Source organism: Neovison vison, chromosome 13 (assembly GCF_020171115.1).
Source record: "Neovison vison isolate M4711 chromosome 13, ASM_NN_V1, whole genome shotgun sequence".
NCBI classification, from domain to species: Eukaryota; Metazoa; Chordata; class Mammalia; order Carnivora; family Mustelidae; genus Neogale; species Neogale vison.
The window spans coordinates 41,315,822-41,323,990 of record NC_058103.1 but is presented as its reverse complement, the minus strand read 5'-3'; the positions used below and the strand labels follow the sequence as shown (position 1 = coordinate 41,323,990).

At 41.2% G+C, this 8,169-nt stretch overlaps 1 long non-coding RNA gene across 1 annotated transcript in view; it reads left to right on the top strand.

Annotated features, from left to right (window-relative positions):
* Positions 1-1,346: 1,346 nt before the first annotated feature.
* The window catches only part of LOC122893880, a 110,562-nt gene continuing 103,739 nt past the window's right edge, over positions 1,347-8,169 (top strand). The window contains exon 1 of the long non-coding RNA XR_006381707.1: positions 1,347-1,397. This is a non-coding gene — a long non-coding RNA (uncharacterized LOC122893880). The remainder of the gene's footprint in view (positions 1,398-8,169) is intronic.

Sequence of the window (8,169 nt, the reverse complement as noted above, 5' to 3'; positions counted from 1 at the left end):
TCTGGAGAACTCTTACTAAAACAGGAATCCCAAAAGGGAATAAATATTTAGTGTGTGATGCTGGAAATACTCAACATCCTAACAGATTCAGCATAGTTTGCTGACTTCCACTGTCTACTCGCCTCCATCTCCTTCATTCTTATCCAGGGACTAGAAAATGGCACTGCTCACACCGTTATGTCATCCTGTATTGTCTTTGTCCCATTAGCCACCGCATGTGGCTGTCTGTGGTAAGTAATCGAACAGTCACTCAGGGACGGGCACGCGCTAATGGTGCGTGGCAGCTTTACAAACACTGTCAATCTGAGTTAGACCCGAATCGTCCTCGGATTTAAAGATTCTTCTGTAACGATCAGAGCCGTAGGGATGATGCTGGCCAGAAAGAATGTGCGTGGCCATCATCGTGCCAATTTTATAATTCATCTTTTAATAATCTGTAACTGAAGAGCTGAGTGGAATTCATCAAGCCCTGCCTTGTTTCTCACTGGGGAGCTTGCTGTGTTTTGTTACCGAGCCAAAGGCAAACGCAGCTGCTGGAACTGTCACCGTCATTCTGGTCCACCCAAATATTGATAATAATTACTCTTGCTTCACATGGAAAGCATTTATGTAAATATGTGTAATGGAAAGACCATTATTATTGATATTAAAACTTTACAGTGAGTACATCAAAATGGGGACATGACATTCATAAACTATGTTCAGGGAAAAGCTCTATCTTTCTCCTGCATAACAGCCTGGTATTGTTGATCATCTGTTCTTTATAGAAATCGGGAGAAGTTATTACCAGAGAATAATTAAACTCACAGAATTGTCCAAATGCTGGCAGGCTACAGCCATCCCTGACACCACATAACAGCCCGTGAGGATCAGCAAAATCAAACAGCTGGGGCATTGGGTCTGAGCGGGGGTAAATAGCATAATGAATTTTCTTTACCCTGTCATTATTCTCCTGGCTCTCCTGGATTACAGACACAAGTAGGTCGCATTACATTTACCCACCCTTCACGCAAAGTGCTTTGGAGTGGAGCGTGGGGCCCGGTCCAACCGGGAATGACCATCTTACCATTGCAGGAATGAAATGCTTTTAACCCTTGTCAACCACGTTACCAGGAAGCCCTGTGCTAGCACAAACCTGCTGCTTTCTATTTCCTTCTTATATATTTTCCCTTTTTTTGTTCTCCTTGCTTTTCTTTATTTGTCTGCCCTAAGTGGTCTTTTGTTTCCTGAATCAAAACCTTTTTGTTCTTTATGATGTGGGACATGTTAGTTCCTCCAGTTAAGGTGGTTTTATTTCATAGATAGTGTCTGATCACCTCCAAGGGAATGTGTGGAGCCTTGATGAGGGAGGCTTTGGGCAGCGAGGACTTCCTGTGGCTTTGCTGTATCCACAGCAGGTGAGTTGACCTGATGATTGTTTGCAAGGGGTTAAGGAGATCTTGTGAGAAACAGCCCTTGGGCTGGGGGAGGATTTTCCAATAAAGCCTAATTCATCCGAGAGAAGGAGTAAGAGAGAGTCTAACATGGAGTTGTTATGAGACTTGAATCAGAGCCCAGCTCCTGGAACCCATTTGGGTTTGGAAGAGAGAGGTCAGTGTAAATAAAAGCCATGCCGTGATCATCTGAGACAGCGGGGCTCAGTGATATACCTATCATGTAGGGACCCATCTAGTAGGGTGCACCACATAGGGAGGGACCCTCCCCTCCTCCACAGAGGACTGCAGTGCTCTGAGCAACTGAGGGCCGCAACAGATCTCACTTCGCCCTATCTGCCAGGTGGCCACTGGCACAGGCCTGCTGTCCTTCCTGGAGCAGCGGCACGCAGCCGTGCCGGGTGGGTACCATGGGAACCACACTTGTGAGACACACTCTGGAGACTCCTAGACATACATGAACGAGAAGCACTCCTCAGGCAGCAGGAAATTTCTTATTAGCACATTGGACTAGTGTCAGCAAAACTGAGAGATGAATACTAATGAATTAGTTCGTATTTGTCCAAATGGGAGGATGATCTTCCAAGGAGCCTGAGTTCCGTTAGAATTTTCCAGAACAACTGGACAATACACCTGGCCCTTCTCTTTCACATGTATTAGGTGGTCCATCTTGGGTGGTCAGATCCATATTCCATGGATTCCAAGTCCTTTGCCAGAAACACTGAGCTATTTCTCAAGAAGGGCTTTTGGATTTCCCAGTGATCTTGGATAAAAAGCAAGAATAAGAATAGTTTTTGCCCTAAAATAGAACTGAAATAGAAAATTTGACCAGCTTTCTAATTGTTTGTTGGCTAATGAAGACGTTTATTTTCAATGAGTAGTTTTTGTGACTTACGTGGATTTGCTGGAGAGAAAAACTGGGGAAAAGTTTAGGAGATGTAATATCTTTAAGACGGAAAAACACTGGGTAAAAAAGAAAGTGATGAAAAGAATGTTATGCTTGGCCAAGTCTACCATTTAGTGACAAATCTTCTCTTGTTTAAATTGGGAACTGTCTATTTTGGCTGATTAACGCAGTTTTAAGAAATATTCTGCATTTCTGAAGGCTTTGTTATAAGAAAGCAAATGATCAGAGTTTACCGATAAGTTTTAGAGCATTTCTGTTTTTGGGTGGACTCGAAGTTCAGAAAGATACATCGTGTAATTTCTGAGGAATCCCTTCTAACGCAGTATGAAATTATGCTCACATGCTCTGAAGTGTTTCTAAACAGCTCTGGCCACATCTTGGCTATTCATTGTCTGAGAATGTATAATTTAAGAAATTGTGTAGATATGGCAGAATTCTGTCCTACAGAATTCTCAGGGGGGTTGATCTCCACTCAACCAGAAAGTTATGCAAAACTCTTTTCTAAAACAATTCTCAACCTTTGGTACCTTCATCCCCCAGTGCACAATTTTCAGAGCTGTCAAGGATGGGTTCTTCCTTCTTGGGCTGGTGGTCTGTAATATTGTAAAGAATTTGTTGATTCATGGGACCCTTTCCTGTCATTGCTGCCATGAATTTAGGGCCTACCTTCTGCTCTGTTTTTGTTCTCAGCTGGCTATTAGTTTCTTGCTAAGTTGCTAAGTGATAATTAAGGCCTTAGCCTAAGGCAGGGGGACTGACCTACCCTTCAAGAAAAAAAAAAAAAAATTGGACCAAATCTGGTGTAGCTCTGGTAGAGGAGCATATATATTTTTTTTTAAGATTATTTATTTATTTATTTGACAGAGAGAGATCACAAGTAGGCAGAGAGGCAGGCAGAGAGAGAGAAGAGGAAGCAGGCTCCCTGCTGAGCAGAGAGCCCAATGCGGGCCTCGATCCCAGGACCCTGAGATCATGACCTGAGCCAAAGGCAGTGGCTCAACCCACTGAGCCACCCAGGCGCCCGTAGAAGAGCATATTTTAAGGGAAATTTTAAATCAGAATCTTAAAGAGTTTTATAACAACAACAACAACAAAAGCTTAAAAGATTTAAGGAATTGTGCTTAGCATTGAGGTTTCTTAAGAACTCAAGGCTAGAGCTAACTAGTGATGAAATGAAGGATAATGTGGTAGATATGTGGGAGCCTGGAGAAAATGAAAAACACCCTTTAAATTCTGGTGTTTTTAAGGCTGGCTTTGCTTGTGGGCTCTTCCAAGAGGCCAACAATCTTCTCTTTGTCTTTTCTACGAATCAGCGGTTGGGCTTCTTCACTAGCTTTGCTTACAGAGCTACTTCTTTCAGAGGAGCTGTTCCAGTCCAGAGAAGTCATACGCACACGAGTGTATGACAAATTGAATGCTGCTTCAGCTCTTTAAGATTAGCACATTTTAAAGAATTTTTTTTGTGTGTGAAACTTTTGTATGGTAAAGAATGGCAAAATAATTCATTTACTTGGGGAGCCCAGGTTTTATGTGTAGCTGATTCACTTTAAGTGGGATGATCTCTTACAGTGTGGTCTGTTCTGAATCAGAACTTTTATCTGCAAAGTCAGTTAAGACATCAGATTTTCCATGCTGCTGCTTCTAAATACGTTAATTCTTTTCTACTCAGACATTGATTAAAGAAAGTAGAACAGGGGGACTATAAATTTGATCTATAAGGAATGTAGTAGATTCAGAGAGGAAACTCTTGGAGAATTAGAATTACTAGAATTCTTTCTTTCTTTCTTTCTCTCTCTTTCTTTCTTTCTTTCCGGAAAGCATACAAATCCCAGAGAAAAGATAGGTCCCTAATGGCAATCTAATTTTAATATCTTGTATTTCTTTTTTTTTTTTAATTTCTTTATTTGACAGACAGAGATCACAAGTGGGCAGAGAGGCAGGCAGAGTGGGGAGGGGAAGCAGGCTCCTCGTTGAGCAGAAAGCCCTACGTGGGGCTCTATCCCAGGACCCTGGGATCATGACCTGAGCTGAAGGCAGAGCTGAGGCTTTAACCCACTAAGCCACCCAGGTGCCCCAATATCATCTATTTCTTTATTGAGGGCACGAACATTTGGAAACACAAGTGTCATGATATTCAACACTTAATTTTTAAAGTTGATTTTTAAACATACACTTTTGTGTTTCTGGAATATATTTGGATAGATAAATATTTATGTCTTCCTCTTCCATTTCGCTTTTGTTGCTATTGTTTATCCCCCACAGAGCTTTTGCAGGCATCACCTTTCATGTGGGCCAGACTGAGCAAGGGTGGGGTCAGTGGCCTGGGTGGGGGGGAATGTAAACAGTGAGGATCCAGGATACATAACCCACCCAGTCCTGGAAGCCTTTGGGGGGTTGGAGTTGGCTAGGACATGAGAGATGGAGGGTGGGAGGGGCCCCAAAGTAAGTACAGGAGGGAGGCCATTGTGGCAAGAAAATGAGGAAAGGCTGAGAAAGGCTAAATTAAAGAAAATACAAAGGAGACGGAGCAGAGGGTTGATCTCAGAGAGCGAGGAAGTAGTTTTCTAGAATGTTCTGCTCTGCTTTCTTTTCTCTCTCTCTCAAACTGAGAACTGGGATCAGGGGCCCATGAAGAGACCCTCTTTCACCTCTTCCCAGCTCAGGACAGGAGTTGTGGGGAGAGTCTTGCCAGTGGTAGAGACACCAGAGAGAACATGTAGGGTCTGACAGAAGTGTGTTCTGTTATTCCTGCCTCTGTGACCTGGGGCAAGTATTTAAGTCCTGTGAGCCCCCACGCTTTTCATCTGTAAGAGGGAGATGAGAATATCTACCTCCCCAAGTTGCTGCTGGAGATGAGATATGTAATGTGCCTGGTTTGAATTCTTAATCACCTTTTAGCCTCTTTCAGAAAATTGCCTCATAGGTACTGGGAGTTACTGCTTTTAGAATACCTCAGGGCAATCACTGAGGGCCTCATGATTCCCTGGGGACTGGAGTGGACTTAGGCCATTACAGGCCTGGTCCTAGTTCCTTGGCATCTAGAGGAGATGGAACTTCAAGACTTCTATGGTTTTGTTTTTTTTTTTTAAACATATAATGTGTTATTTGCCCCAGGGATACAGGCCTGTCAGTCATCAGGCTTACACATTTCATAGCACTCACCATAGCATATACCCTCCACAATGTTCAGAGCCCAACTACCCTATCCCTATCCACCCCCCAGCAGCCCTCAATTTGTTTCATGAGATTAAGAGTCTCTTATGGGTTTTTTTTTCCCCTCCCAATCCCATCTTGTTTCATTTTTACCCTCCTACCCCCCCCCCTCCCACCCTGGGCCCACTCACACTGCCTCTCAAATTCCTCATATCAGAGAGATGCTATAATAATTGTCTTTCTCTGATTGACTTATTTCACTCAGCATAATACGCTCTGGTTCCACCCAGGTCGTTGCAAATGGCAAGATTTCATTTCTTTTGATGGCTGCATAGTATTCCATCATATATATATATATATATGTATATATATATATATATATAAAATATATATCTCACTTCTTCTTTATCCATTCATCGGTTGATGGACATCTAGGTTCTTTCCATAGTTTGGCTGTTGTGGACATTGATGCTATAAACACTGGGGTGCACATGCCCCTTTGGATCACTACATTTGTATCTTTAGGGTAAATACCCAGTAGTATGATTGCTAGGTCATAGGGTAGCTCTATTTTCAACTTTTTGAGGAACCTCCATACTGTTTTCCAGAGTGGCTGCACCAGCTTGCATTCTGTTTTCATTCTGTTGTTTCCTGACTTTTTAATTTTAGCCATTCTGACTGGTGTGAGGTGGTATCTCATTGTGGTTTTGATTTTTATTTCCCTGATGCCGAGTGATGTGGAGTACTTTTTCATGTGTCTGTTGGCCATCTGGATGTCTTCTCTGCAGAAATGTCTGTTCATGTCTTCTGCCCATTTCTTGATTGAATTCTTTGTTCTTTGGGTGTTGAGTTTGATAAGTTCTTTATAGATTTTGGATACTAGCCTTTTATCTGATATGTCATTTGTGAATATCTTCTCCCATTCTGTCAGTTGTCTTTTGGTTTTGTTGACTGTTTCCTTTGCTGTGCAGAAGGTTTTGCTCTTGATAAAGTCCAGTAGTTCATCTTTGCCCTTGCTTCCCTTGGTTTGGTGATGTTTCTAGGAAGAAGTTGCTGCAGCTGAGGTCAAAGAGGTTGCTGCCTGTGTTCTCCTCAAGGATATTGATGGATTCCTGACTCACATTGAGGTCTTTCATCCATTTTGGAATATGTGTGTGGGGTAAGGCTATGGTCCAGTTTCATTTTTCTGCATGTGGATGTCTGGTTTTCCCAACACCATTTGTTGAAGAGACTGTCTTTTTTCCATTGGACATTCTTTCCTGCTTTGTCGAAGATTAGTTGACCATAGAGTTGAGGGTATATTTCTGGGCTCTCTATTCTGTTCCATTGATTGATGTGTCTGTTTTTGTGCCAGAACTATACTGTCTTGATGATGACAGCTTTGTAATAGAGCTTGAAGTCTGAAATTGTGATGCTACCAACTTTGGTTTTCTTTTTCAACATCCCTCTGGCTATTCAGGGTTTTTTCTGGTTCCATATAAACTTTAGGATTATTTGTTCCATTTCTTTGGAAAAAATTAATGGTATTTTGATAAGGATTACATTAAGTGTGTTGATAGCTTTAGGTAGCATAGACATTTTCACAATATTTGTTTTTCCAATCCATGAGCATGGAACATTTTTCCATTTCTTTGTGTCTTCCTCAATTTCTTTCATGAGTACTTTTTAGTTTCTGAGTACAGATTCTTCGCCTCTTTGGTTAGGTTTATTCCTAGGTATCTTATGGTTTTGGGTGCAATTGTAAATGGGATCGACTCCTTAATTTCTCTTTCTTCTGTCTTGCTGTTGGTGTATAGAAATGTAACTGATTTCTGTGCATTGATTTTATATCCTGACACTTTACTGAATTCCTGTATGAATTCTAGCAGTTTTAGAGTGGAGTCTTTTGGGTTTTCAACATAAAGTAGCATATCATCTGTGAAGAGTGAGAGTTTGACTTCTTCTTTGCCAAGTAAGATGCCTTTAATTTCTTTTTGTTGTCTGATTGCTGAGGCTAGGACTTCTAGTACTATGTTGAATAGCAGTGGTAATAGCCTGCTGTGGAACTTCAGGATTTCATCTGTCTCCAGCACAGGTGGCCCCAGGACATTGGTTTTCCAGGTCACGTTTCACAGGATGCTCCTCGGAGTGAGCAGTGTGTTGCAGCTTTTTGGGCTAACCTGCTTATTTAGTCTACAACCCAAATGTGTACAAAGATGAACATAGCCCATCAACTTCTAATTTTTATTGTAATAAATACAAACTTCTAATTTCTTCTTCTAAAATAATCTCCTTGAATGTTTTAGACATACCTGCCATGAAATCAGTTATAAATAATGGTGGAATAACTGGTAATGGCATTGATATTTTGGGGCTTGGAAACCTTAACTAATATCTTTTAAATTCGAGAAGGCTGGCTTGCCTGTGGGTTCTTAAAAGAAACTCACAATTTTTCTCTTTTATATGAATCAGTGATTTTGGCATTTTGAACTTACAGTTTGCCTTCCAGTACACTTCTCTTCCCTTTAAGTTTAGAGTTGAAATTTCATGTTTCCCTTTAGTGTGTAGTCTTCTGTATGCATTCTTGTCTTCCTCTTTTTCAGCTTTTTAAAAAATTGAATGTATTTGACATGTGACAGTGTATAAATTTAAAGTAGAGGGTATGTTACTTTAATACATTTATATAATGTAATACAA